Below are 14,286 nucleotides of genomic sequence, written 5' to 3'. Positions count from 1 at the left end.
TGTTGGGTGAATTAGTACAGAGACCTGAAGGAAAGCTCTGGTGGGGGCGACTGAAGTCCCTAGATCATTTGTGTCAAGAAAAGAGAGATCTTTTTTTATGGCTGCACCGTATTACATGGTGTAAATATACCACATTTTCTTTATCCAGTCTATCACTGATGGACATTTAGGATGATTCCATGTTGCTATTGTGAATAGTGCTGCAGTGAACATACATGTGCCTATGTCTTTATAATAGAATGATTTATATTCCTTCAGGCATATACCCAGTAATAGGATCGCTGGGTTGAACTGTAGTTCTGTCGAGATCTTTGCAGGGACATGGATGGAGCTGGGGGTCATTATCCTTAGCAAACTAATGCAGGAACCCAAATACCACTGTTCTCACAAGTGGGAGCTAAATGATGAGAACACACGGACCCATGGGGAAAAAAACATACTGGGGCTATCAAGGGTGGAGGGTGGGAGGAGGGAAAAGATCAGGAAAAATATCCAATGGGTACTAGGTGTAATACCTGGGTGGTGAAATAATCTGTACAACACACCCCCATGACACATGTTTACCTATGTAACAAACCTGCACATGTACCCCTGAAGTTAAAAATTTAAAAAAATGAGGGAGACATCTTCTTAGGATGAAATCTTGGTTGTCAGAAGAGAGGGGCAGTCCTGAGTATGAAGGGTGCCGGTTTTTGGCCCAGATGTCTCTGCCTCTCTCCCTACTTTGATGTTCTTCATGTGTGACTCACATAGGTCAGGAAGCCAGCAGATAAAAAAACCAAATGGCTACTTCCCCAAATCTCTGCAAAATACCAAGGCACCAGTGGCATCATTTTAGGACTGCTCTAACAGAGTATAACAGAAACGGAAGGGGGACAACTTTGGCTCCTTGGGTGTATTGGCAATCCACCAAGTGGAGAGGCAGCAGTGACTGAGGAGCGGGACAACACTCACTGGAGCCCCAAGACAGACTCTGGTACCCCTAGAAGGACAGGCAGCAGAGTCTGCCCAGCCCACAGAGCTGAAGTAGGGCTCAGCGCACGTGGGGAGCACACCCTATTGGACCTCTCGTAATGGGAGACACGGGAAGGTGTCAGGGGGCTGAGCTGTCAGGGGCAAGAATTGATGGCATTTAGTCTGTTACAATTAATGAGAACTTAGCTATAGCAATGGGTCAGTGAGATCAACAGACATTCAATTTACACTAATTTTTTTTTAATCTGATGATGCTTTCAAAGCTTTGAGAAGACGAATTAAATTGGGAAGTAGTGCTTTCAACAGGAAAATCTGAAAATAAAAATAAATTTAAGTATTATATTGCATTAGCCTTTTCTTTTTATGACAATAGTAATAATGTTCTATACCACAATATTCAATACTGGGTAATGTTCTCATTAGGAGTCTACCATTTCATAGAGATTGGCATCATCCTTCTGATGAGAAGCGAAGAAATTGTTTTGTTTTTGTTTGTTTTTCGAGACAGTCTTGCTCTATTGCCCAGGTTAGAGTACAGTGGTATAATCACATAGCTCACTGTAGCCTTGACCTTCTGGGCTCAAGTGATCCTCCCACCTCAGCCTCCCAAGTAACTGGGACTACAAGTGTATGCCACCATGCCCAGCTAATCGTTTTTTGTTTGTTTGTTTGTTTTTTTGAGATGGAGTCTTGCTCTGTCACCCAGGCTGGAGTACAGTGGTGTGATCTTCGCTCCCTGCAACCTCCGCCTCCTGAGTTCATGCAGTTCTCCTGCCTCAGCCTCCTGAATAGCTGGGATTATAGGCATGCGCCAACAAACCCAGCTAATTTTTCCATTTTCAGTGGAGACGGGATTTCACCACATTGGTCAGGTTGGTTGAAAATTTTAAAAATCCACCTAATCCTTGGGTTTTAGGGGAGAGAGAGAGGAGGCAGAAAGTTCCAAGAAGTATATGTTCAGCTTTGACTTTAAAGAGAGAAAACAGGAGCCTGGCAGTTTATGTATATCAAAAATTATACCCTGGCTTACTGTAATATGAAAGAGGTCTTTAGATTTTGCAGTGTATTTAAACATGGTGGTTGGAAAGAGTGAAAACATTTTATTATTTAGAATCACAGAATTTGGAGCTGTAAAAGAATTTCAGATGTCAATCAAGACTACTGTGGTCTAAGAAATAATGTCTTCCTTTTGCATTAGTTTATTGCTTTTATTGTAGTGCCCATGTGAACATAACATAGAAAGAACACTCTGTCCCCTATTCACAGATGGCAAAATTAAAGCTTAGAGGACATTTATACAAGCTCATATAACAAATCAAAACAATAATAGAATAAATATGGCACTTCCTTGGTTCTCAGTTCACATTCCTATCAACAAGATATTTCCCTTATTCTCCAAATGTTGCAGGGAGGGGTCTTTTATAGAAAACTTTCATTCATCTTGTTAAAAGGTTATATTGGCCTGATATGGTTTGGCACTGTGTCCCCACCCAAATCTCATCTGTAATTGTAATCCCCACGTGTTGAGGGAGGGACCTGGTGGGAGGTGACTGAATCATAGGGTCAGTTTCCTCCATGCTGTTCTCATGATAGTGAGTGAGTTCTCACGAGATCTGATGGTTTAAAAGTGTGTGGCAGTTTCCCCTTCACTCTCTTTCTTGCTCCACCATAGGAAGGCATACCTTGCTTCTCCTTCCCCTTCCACCACGATTGGAAGTTTCCTGAGCCCTCCCCAGCCACGCGGAACTGTGAGTCAATTAAACCTCTTTTCTTTATAAATTACTCAGTCTCAGGTAGTTATTTATGGCAGTGTGATCATGAACTAATACATGGCTGTTTAATTCAATGCCATGCAATCTTGTAGAAACTCTATGTGAAGAGTTTCAAATAGCTAGAAACATTATTCTCACAAAATTAATTATAATACAACAACAAAAAGACCCATGATGATGAAGACGAGTTGAAACAGAGATATTTATTTTCATTCCTTTCACCTGGATATGTTTCCAACAGAAGCCACTTGACTGCAATAGTGGAATGCAGCAAGGGTTTTGGCCACATTCCAAATAATCAAGCACGTAATCAAGCCAAAAATAATTTGATGTATTTTTTAATCCTTTGTTATTGCTGTGTTTTCAAGTGTAAAGCTGAGTCCAGTGAAAAAGTGACTCAAAGAATAAGATGTGTTTTCTAGTTCGTGGGAACTTGGCAATAATTTCTTTAAAAAAGAAATTAAAAAACAAGATGTGTGTCAACAATAGAGCAGAAAGAGAGCAACATTTATTTGCTTACCCAATCACCTTTCTTTCCTACTTACCTGCACTTTTGTCTGCTCTGGAGTGATTGGGAGTGGATGGGCAAGGGAAAGAACCTACCTGTGAATATATTTGTGTTGAAAAGGTGTGGGGACCTAGAGCTTATTTTCGTACAGTCAGTATCTGCTTTAGCAACAAGCAGAAGGGAAAGCTGAGGATTAATGAGGAGGGAGAGATGGCCCAACCGTCTCAACCTCAGGAGGCGGGGAGTGAATGGAGATCGACTGTGCTGGAAGCTGTACCCCCATCGGTATAATCTGATAATCTCTCTTCTTCTTAGTGTTTTCAAGATGCTGATAGCTCTTGTCTAAAACTATGTGTGCCACTCCATCACCTTTGCTGCACAGTTAACAAAAACAATATTGAGGCATACAGAGATGACAAATGCCCATCATGAACTGACTGTCAAGTATAGGTAATCCGTCTGTTCATGTTCCATGTACATATTCTGGTAGGGACATGATGTTGAAATCAGCAGTAATGCCTGAAGCCAAATACTCAAACATTCAAACAAATCAATTAACAAATTATTGTATTAAATTTGCAACTTAGAGTTTATACTGAATTGTAGGTTCCAGTAGATCACAGTCTCACTCAGCAATCCATCAAAAGTGCACTCTCGCCACATGTTAATTGATTATTCCTGATCAAAAATTGGAATGTTGAAGGGAGCTACATTAGTTCTAAGAACGCTGGGCATAAATGAGGCACAGGTAGGTGGGCGAGCAAGAGAGGAGTAGGAACAGAACAAATCCGGAGTGTACAGCTCAGGTGGTAGGCTTCATTATCAGAGACACCATACTGTAGTCCTACTTTGCAACAGAAATATAACACAAGCCACATAATATAACTAATAGTTTCTTAGTAGCCACACTAAAAAAGTGAAATGACCCTTGATTGAACTTGGGCTACAGAAAAACATAAATAAAATAAAAAGTGAAAAGAGGCTGGGTGCGGTGTCTCATGCCTGTAATCCCAGCACTTTGAGAGGCCGAGATGGGCGGACCACCTGAGGACAGGGTTCGAGACCAGCCTGGCCAACATAGTGAAACCCCATTTCTACTAAAAATACAAAAATTAGCCGGACATGGTGGTTTGTGGCTGTAATACCAGCTGCTCGGGAGGCTGAGGCACGAGAATCACTTGAACCTGCGAGGCAGAGGTTGCAGTGAGCTGAGATCACACCACTGCACTCCAGCCTAGGTGACACAGCAAGACTCTGTCTCAAAAAAAAAAAAAAGAGTGAAAAGAAACAAGTAAAATTAATTTTAATAATATATTTTACTTAGTGTAACATACCCAAATATTATCATTTCAATGTATAATCAGTACAAAAATTACTGAGATGCTGTACATTATTTTTTTTTCTGTACCTAGTCTTAGAAATTTTTCACCTGCAGCACACCTCCATGGGCTAGTTGCATTTCAGGTGCTCAGTAGCCACATGTAGCTAGTGACTACCACATTGAGCAGTGCAAGTCTAACTCATGGCTCACATACTTTTTTTTTTTTTTTTTTGAGACAGGGTCTCTCTCTGTCACCCAGGCTGGAGTGCAATGGTGTGATCATGACTCACTACAGCCTCAGCCACCTGGGCTCAAGCGATTCTCCCATCTCAGCCTCCCCAGTAGCTGGGACCACAGGCACATGCCACTATGCCCAGTTAATTTTTTTATTATTTGTAGAGATGGGGTCTCACTATGTTACCCAGGCTGGTCTCAAACTTCTGGGCTCAAGGGATCCTCCTGCTTCAGTCTCCCAAAATGCTGGGATTACAGGCGTAAGCCACTGCACCCAGCCACTTGTACGTTTTTCAATGTGTGCATTTACTTCAAATTTAAAAGTTTGAAGAATTAAGAATTCAGTGCTGCCTACTGGTGAGAATGTGAAATGGGCAGAAAGTTTGTGAAGCGCAAATGAGCACTACATATCAAAAACCCTAAAACTGTGCATATCTTTTAATCTAACAATTCATTTTCTGGAATTTATCTTAAGGAAATCATGGTTGTGTGCAGAGATTTAACCACAAGGATGCTAACCGCAATAAAAACTTGGAAAGACCCTGCATTTCCCCATAACAGGATTTGATTAAATATTTTGTGATAAATTAATTAAATACTACTTGTGTGTGTAAATACACACAGTAAAAGTTTATATATGCATGAAAGAAATAGTAAGAGAAAAAGTCTTAGAGTTACCTCATGGGAGTGAAATTGGAAGGTAGGAATGAGGAGAAATACTTTTATGCTTGATCCTATACTCTGAAACTATTAAAAAGAATTCTATTAGTGTTGTATTAAAAACTAATTAACAAAAAAAGGCTATTGTAGTATTGACCTAGAAAGATGAAGGTAAAAGTAGTTAAAAGAAAAGTACTTGGCCGGGCGTGGTGGCTCACGCCTGTAATCCTAGCACTTTGGGAGGCCAAGGCAGGAGGATCACTTGAGATCAGGAGTTTGAGACCAGCCTGGCCAATATGGTGAAACCCTGTCTCCACTAAAGGTACAAAAATTAGCTGGGCGTGGTGGTGGGCACCTGTAATCCCAGCTACTTGGGTGGCTGAGGCAGGAGAATCGCTTGAACCTGGGAGGCGTAGGTTGCAGGGAGCTGAGATTGCGTCACTGCACTCCAGCCTAAGCAACAGAGTGAGATCTTGCTGCAAAAAAAAAAAAAAAGAAGAAGAAGAAGAAGAAGAAGAGAAAAGAAAAGTACTTCTCAAAACACTATGAATCCATTTTTAATTTTTAAAAAAATGTATGTTTAAGCATGGGAAAAACAAAGGAAATATCTTAGCCAAACTGTTTGCAGTAGTTCTCTCTACGAATTGGAACTGTGGGTGACTCTTTTTTATTTTGTCTGTGTTTTGTAAATTTTTATAATAAACAGATTATTCTTTTGCAATACAGGATAAACAAGTTATTTTTGAAAACATTTCTATATTCCTGAATGAAAACAACCCAGCTTCTGCTCGATGAAGCAGTAAGATTCATCTGGCAATCCTGTCTGTTAATATACCTTTATGTCACCCGTCTATCTTTATTCTCATTAGCAACTAATCAACCAATCAGACCTCAAGTGGTGTGGCAGTGCCCTCGCTTGAACCCATTCTGTCTTTTGTGCCTCCATTACTTCACTATCCATCACTGATAATGTCCCTAAGCGGGGTCTCCACTGAGACTGCAGAAATTGAAATTGATCATGAGGTGATTTTTCTCCACATGCGCAGCCCCTGAGTGTTATCTGTGACTTGAGCAAAAGTCATCAATCTCAAGAGTCCACTGAAGTGAGGTATGAAGCAACCTGCTCCCTCAGAACTACTCCCCAGCGTCCTTTTATGCTCAAAATAAATTCTTGAATCCAGTCATCTAAATGGCAATAGAGGACACTGTCTTTTAAGGTTCACATAATTTCCACTGGTTAGCAAGATGAAGGCTAAATGTAAACAGCATTTAGCTTGTCCCATTCAGCAGATCTGAAACCAGAATCATTGATTGGTTTTCCCCTAGCCTAGCTGGAAACAGATGCTTGCTCCCAACCAGACACCAAGATGGTCTTTCTGTCCGTTATTTCAATTTTGTGGCTGTTTAAAGTTCCAGAACAAAAAACTTCCCAAGCAGTCTCAAAACAAAGTCAAAGGGAATTCCACTTGTATTCATAACACATCTTCGTTTCCAGTCAGTAGTGAAAAAGAAACCAGGACCAACATGTCAACATGTCAGCTTGAACAGGCAGGTTTTAGAGTAGAAAATATGTGTGTGCATGCATATGCATGTACATGTGCATGTGTGTGTGCGTGCATGTGGTATGTGTGTGTCTGAATGGCATCCTTTCTGGGAAAGGAGCTGTTCTATCAAGAGGGTCAAACAGAAAAAGATACTGATGTCTCCACTCCTTAGAAACTGTAAGGCTCATTAGAAATAGGCTTTATCTCTGTCTCCGGGGCCTAACCTTAATCTCCTCCTGTTTAGACGCCAATTCAGACTGAAAAACAACGTTGGGTGCTTTCCCCATTGTTGATACTAGGTCAGTACTTATTTCTCTCCAGACAATAGGCTAATCTGTAAGAATGGCCCAGAAAGTCCCCAAGAGTGGCCTGGCAGCAGTTCACACCATCTGGCAAATTGTGGCTTTGAGAGGACAAGTTGCCACCTGCTGCCTTGCCTTCATGTAGCACTTGGTCTACATAGGTCTTAGAAGCTGGGTAAGTGTTGAAAAGTCAACCTTAGTAGTTTAAAAAGTGCCAATAAAACTTAAAGTTTTAAAATAAGGAAAGAAGTGTTTAATATTTTCTTCTATTACTCTTTTGTTTAAATCTCTTAACAATGAGAATGTATTCAAATAAGACTTTTCACTTTTAAAAAAAACATACATTTAACATACACTTTTAAAATGGCATAGACATTAATCTTGGTAAATAAGTTGGTCTTCTGGAAATCTTTTCAACTTGGGCTTTGGAGGGTTTTTGGTCAGTGATGTGACCATTATTCTAGTCTCCTGAGCTAGATCTCCTTTACTCCATGAGTTAAAAATTGAGGGGGAAGAAAGGGCCTAGAAAACAATGATGACCCAATAGCAATGAACATATTTAGTTCCCACAACTTGTTTTTAAAATACCATTCTCCACTAAAAGGAATCAGGACTGTGGAGAAATGGCTGGTGCCAGGACTGGGGTAGGAAAAGTACACAGGGAGCTCAGTATATTTTGTTGTGCGGGAAAGGAAGTGCTTAAAAAATGATGGAGCATGTCGAAATGACAGAGGAACCAGGTGTGGTGGTGTGCATCTGTAATCCCAGCTACTTAGGAGGCTGAGGAGTTCAAGACCAGCCTGGGCAACACAGCAACACATCATACTAAAAAGAAAGAGGAGTCCATTTGTAATGCCTCCCACTGAACAAACTGGGGTAATTTGGGCATTAAAATGAATAATAACAGTAATGGATTATAATCCATGTAATCAAAAAAGAGTCCGTGGGTTATAAATACATGGGAAGAAGCAAACACTTTTCTTTACAGTAAAATACCAATTGACAAATGTAGAAGAAATAATAGAGTTACAAAATCACCATTTTGCAGCTGTCATGGCAATAACTGATTCAGGCAAGAATCACCAATGTTTGCTAAAACTATTGGGTAAAAGTTTGATGAAGATAAAATATTTATATAGGCTCATAATCTTTGCATAAATTAGTTCAATAATTACAAAATAAAAATTGCAATCTTATAGTGGAGAAACTTAGCAGATGCCACCTTAACCGAATAATCAAAGTTCATACCTCCAATAATGTGACAAAGTGATGTCATGTACCTCTTTTTCGATGCTGAGAAGGACACAAGAATGCTAATGTACTCCCACCAAAAACGCAGAGTTTGAGTCTAATCACATGAGCAAACCCAAATGGAGGAACATTCTACAACTTAATTGGCCAGTACATTTCAAAAATATCGATGGCATAAAATTAAAAAAACAAGGAACTATTCCAAATGAATGGAATCTAAAGAGACATTATAATTCATTGTAATGCATAATCCTCAAATGGACCCTGAACTATTATAGAATCCTGGATACAGCATGGTATCAACATTAAATCCCTGACTTTGGTAAGTGTACTCTGTCTATGTGAAAGTGTCTTTGTCATTAGGAAATACACACTGAGGTATTTGGGAATAAAGGGGCATGATATCTATAACTTACTCCCAAATGATTTGTAAAAAAAGAATACATAAAAATGCACATGCATGTACAGAGGAAAGAGCAAGGGAATAAAGCAAATGAGCAGTACTCTAAGAGTTGGTGAATCTACATGAAGGCTATACACAAGCTCATGATTTTTTGCAACTTTTCTTTAAGTTTCAAAATAAAAGACCTGAAAAAATTATTTCAAAATAAAAGTGAAAGCTAAAAACAAAAATTTCATGGGCACTCTTCTTTACAATCTCAGCTTTTCCCCTTCCACTCCATTTCTACTTTACCACCCTTGTTCAGGCTTGTATCAATTTGCTTGGATTCTGTAATAACCTTCTAACTGCCTCCCACCTGCAGTAATTTTCCTCTCCACAATACATTCGGCATACTGGTAACATCCTCTTTCCATTCATGCTCCCCAAAATCTATCATTCTTTTGCTTATTATTTGACAATCTCTGTGTATTACTTTTCTTATAAAATCTAAACTTTTCCTCTTCTTGAAAATCAGACAGGTTTCTTCGGCTGGAAGAAACCTTATCTTTCCCACATTTTATCCTTAATTTGACTGATATTTACTGACCGGTATGCACTAGAAGATAAAGAACAAACAGGACAATTGAGGCTGTGTCCTCAAAGAGTTTATAGTTTATGGAGGAGACAAATACTAACATAAAGTAAATCAAGTCAACATAAGTGAAATAATTTTAGACTGGGATTAGAGCTGTGAAGCCAATAAAGGAGCTGAACAAAAAAGGACCTTAATATAGGCAAGGCCATTTGTTTTTTGTTTTTGTTTTTGAGACGGAGTCTCACTCTTGTCATCCGGGCTGAAGCACAGTGGTGTGATCTCGGCTCACTGCAACCTCCGCCTCCCAGGTTCAAGTGATTCTCCTGCCTCGGCCTCCTGAGTAGCTGGGATTACAGGCACCTGCCACCAGGTGTGGCTAATTTTTGTATTTTTAGTAGAGACGGGGGTTTCATCATGTTGGTCAGGCTGGTCTCGAACTCCTGACCTCAGGTGATCCACCTGCCTCGGCCTCCCAAAATGCTGGGATTACAGCTCTGAGTCACTGCGTCTGGCCAGCAAGGCCATTCTTAACTGGGTCATCTTCAGGTTGAGAGGAGTTGGTGGCAGAGGTGTGGGAGGAAGAGGGGAATTGTCCCAGGTAGAGGGAAGGACTTGTAACAATTGAGGAACTAAGAAAAGGCCATTGTGTAGGTAGCATGGTGCTAGGACAAGCCTGGTACGAGATGAGGTCTAAGACACATTATGCTATAATAAAGAATGTATCTGGTCTTTGTGTCTGGTTCTTGACACAGAGCTTTAAAAACTCTTGGAATTTCCTGAGTGATAGGAAATTCCTCCACTCTTATGCTAGTGGTGACTTTCATGGGTCCCTAGATAGCCTCAGGATGGGAGCAGATCACCAGAAAGACCAGCCATGTGATTAGAGAGGTGGGCGCTGGCTAGCCAACAGGGCACCACAAGTGTCGCGGATAGAAGCAGAGACCTAGATTGGCTTCTAGTGCCACTGCACCAGCTGGTTTCCTGGGGGGAAGCTGGGGCCATGGTCTTCGGAGGGGTGGTCCTGTAGATCCTGCAGTGCAGGCACATCCAGAGGACTCAGAATGCTGATGGCTTCTCTATCTAGGTGTGTCTGGTGCTACTGGTGGCTAATATTTTACTGACATTCTTCTGGTTTGGAAGGCATTTTGAGTCACCTCTCTTGTAGCAGAGCATAATCATGTTGTCCATGTTGCTGATGGTGAAACTCTGCCCTGAGATCCACATGGCAAAGGAGCTGAGCATAAAATCCTTGGATCTTCACCACTCCTGGCACCGGAGCAGTTTCCTGGACTATGTGGAGTGTGTCTTGGCCTTTGCCGACATGGCAGGCTAGATCAGGACCCGTCCATCGACTGGGCCCTGTTTGTGGAGACTCTGGGCTTCCTGTCCGTGCTGACCGAGGCCATGATGGACCTGCCCCAGCTCTATTGCAACCACTGCCACGGGTCCTGAGGACATGAGCATCCAGAGCACTCATGAGGACAAGGGCAGTGCCCTCAGGATCACCTACTTCCTGCTGAGAGCTGCCCATGCAGCTCTTGGACTGCGCCTGCTGCAGGTGCTGGTGGACCTGCCATCCAGGCACGAAGACCAGATATATTCTTTATTATAGCATCATGTGTCTCAGACCTCATTTCGTACCAGGCTTGTCCTAGCACCATGCTACCTACACAATGGCCTTTTCTTAGTTCCTGGGACCCTTCACCCACCACCCTGAGAAGCCAGCGCTCCACGCAACACACCCCACCATGGCCAAAGCACTTCTGAGCTGGCCAGGGAGGAAAAAGATGTGTGACTGCCGGCTGGCGTCTGTTCTCCCTATGTGGAGAGCAGGCGTCGCAGCCCCTGAGTGGAGAGGCGGTATCCCATGTCAGGCTCTCCATCAGCGGCTGCGTGGGGCTCTCAGGGCAGCCAGGCCGACACTTGGCTCACCACTGCTGGGGGTGGCCACAGTGGATTTCACACCCAAGGGCTGGGTCTCCAGTGATTTTAAGGTGATGGAAAAGGCAAATGTCTTTTCCCACTTCCTCTCAAAAGACACCCAGCCTGAACCTGAGATGTGTTCATAAACACACCAGAAGGCAAACTCCAGTCCGCTGAGGAGCAGCAGCCCTCAGGAACCTTCTCCAATCTTATTCAAGTCCTGGTCCCAGCCTCTCAGATCTGCCTCAGCCCACAAGACGGCTTCCCTGGGGGAGAGGCTGCAGCTGGGGATAAGTAGGATCCACGTGCCGGGGGGGCCCAGGCAAGTCTCAAGGCTGGGGCTGGGGCTGGGGCAGTGAGGAGGAGACCTGGTATCAGGAGACCCGGTATCAGGAGACCCTGAAAGTCCTGGGAGAAGAGACTTTGGACTCAGTGTGACCCTGATCAGACACCCTGGTAGGATGGGGATGGCCTCTGCTGCCCAGTGGGGTGGGCACAGAGGGCAGGGCTGAGTCTGCTCTGCTCCCGATTGTAGGGATGCAGTGGCACCTGTGCTCTGGGTTTTCTGGCCAGAGTTGGCATCTCAAGGGCCTGCAGAATGAGTGCCTCCTGATACTCGGCTCTGGTGCCTCTGACCTTGCCCAACAGTGGGATCTGCGTGCCTAGCTTCTAGGCTGGCCTCTTCCTGGGAGATGCTGGTGTGACATCTCTCATTGGGTGTCCCTATTTCCCTAATTATCCCTCACCAATCCTTAAGCCAATGCCTTTAGTTCTACCACTAAATTATATCTTGAATCTGCACACTTCTCATTTTTACCACCTTCTAGTTCAAGATCAACTTTTTTCCTAGGCTACTGCAAAAGCCTCCTGAACTGGTCTTCCTGATTCAATGCTTGCCCCTCTCTATATTGTAGCCAGAGAGAGCTTATTGGAAATTAAACGACTCTCCAGCAAAATAAATAAATAAATCAGTGGCTTAGCATTATATTTAGAATGAAATCCAACCCCATTATTATGTTCTACAGGGCCCTGTGTTGGAACACCCCTGGGGTGAGAGGCAGGCCCATGTCTGAGCTTGCTGGGTATTGTCCAGAGCATGCTTGGGGGTGTTCCAGCCAGAGCCTCTGGTTCTCTTCGAGTGCTAGGGGTCCCCCAGACAGACAAAGAGGTCCTCCTGGGTGCGTGGGAAGGCTGAGGGGGCTGAGGGCAGAGGCTGTATAGACACAGCCCTGCCACATTCCTGAGGAGGATTCCATTTGGGAAGAGTCCTTTTCCTCTGGATATTGCACACACTGGCCGGACACAGCTTTGATGTCCATCGTCCAGGACACAGAGGCGTCCTCCAGTCATAAGACGGGATGTGGAGGGCAGGGTGCGTGGCACCCTATGCAGGGTCTGGCTGCTGGGATGGCCCATCTCACACTCTGCTACTGCTGTCCTGGGGTCTCGGGTCCGAGGCAACCTCCAGAGCATGGGCAGCAGCCTAGCCACAGGCGCCTCTGCCACCGTCCTCTGTCCACTGTCCACCCAGGCATGTTGGGTCCCACAGTTCTGAGTCTGCTGCCTCTGGCTGTGGTGGGAACCACTGGTCACCCCAAATCTCCACTCCCCACCTTTTCAGTTTAACACAAGCCCACACCGTGCTTAGCAGCTCTGTGCTGACTCCAGACCCTGGAGTTCTCAGATGCTTCCCCGCGGCTCCCACAGGCATCATGTTCCCTTCTGCTGGGCAGAGGGGCCACTTCCTGTGCAGATGTTGATGCTGTTGGTGCCAAAGCTCTATGACTTTAGCGTTATTTGCTGTGGCCGGTGAGAAAATGTTCAAAGCTGTTTCCAACTCCTGAGTTTTCCTCAGGAAAACTCTTGAGTATTTGAGTGAGGATCTTGTTCTTAGCCCTCTGGCCTGTAAGAGGCTTTGAAAATTTTACTTTATTTTTTAATGAAAGAAGATATCTGTGGTGGTAATTGCCTCCACATGAAAATGTCACCAATTGCATGCGCAGTGACTGATGAATGTTTGTACCCCCACCATGTGGCGACTTTGAATCAATAACTCTTTGCAGATCCAGGAAAAAAAAAAAAAAGCAAATCATAAGAAGAAAAAATATATTTCCTATTCATTAAGTGGAAGTGGGTCATCATAAAGGTCTTCATCGTCATCATCTTCGCATTGAGTAGGCTGACAGGAAGAGGGGCTGGTCCTGCTGTCTCAGAGGTGGCAGAGGCAGAAGAAAATCCATGCATTTAAGTGAAGCTGCGCAGTTTCAAACCCATTCTGTTCAAGGGTTAACTATACTTGTAAGTATAGCACTTTCTTGAGTTCTGTGTGTTGTTCTAGTGAATTATCAAACCTGAGAAGATTGTGGAAACCCCAAACTTACCACTGGTCATTCAGAAGTACAGGTAGCGTGGGGACCCCACTACTGTCCTGCAACCCTTGCAGCAGGCGTCTGAAGCGGGGGCAGCCATGCGGAGCACTCAGCCTTTAACTTGTGGGATCCGATGTTCACCCTGGGTGGTTATAGTCAGAATTACACTGAAGTACACCAACTTGGGGTGGACACAGAGAACTGGTGTGCAAGGCCCTGATCACGCAGGGCCCCATAGAACATAATAATGAGGTTGGATTTCATTCCAAATACAATGCTAAGCCACTGAAATATTTATTTATTTATTTAGCTGGAGAGTCGTTTAATTTCCAATAAGCTCTCTCTGGCTGTAATATAGAGAGGGGCAAGCATTGAATCAGGAAGACCAGTTCAGGAGGCTTTTGCAGTAGCCTAGGAAAAAGTTGATCTTGAACTAAAAGGTGGTAAAAA

The 14,286-nt window shown here is 43.4% G+C and overlaps 1 protein-coding gene and 1 pseudogene across 1 annotated transcript in view; one reads left to right on the top strand and one right to left on the bottom strand.

Annotated features, from left to right (window-relative positions):
• Positions 1–14,286, bottom strand: part of SCD5 (stearoyl-CoA desaturase 5) — a 171,344-nt gene that overhangs the window by 51,274 nt on the left and 105,784 nt on the right.
• LOC106998321 (solute carrier family 66 member 2-like) lies at positions 10,201–13,280 on the top strand (annotated as a pseudogene).

This window comes from Macaca mulatta, chromosome 5 (genome assembly GCF_049350105.2).
Source record: "Macaca mulatta isolate MMU2019108-1 chromosome 5, T2T-MMU8v2.0, whole genome shotgun sequence".
NCBI lineage: Eukaryota > Metazoa > Chordata > Mammalia > Primates > Cercopithecidae > Macaca > Macaca mulatta.
Note: the sequence above shows the minus strand (reverse complement) of the source record. Positions and strands in the feature narration are given on the sequence as shown.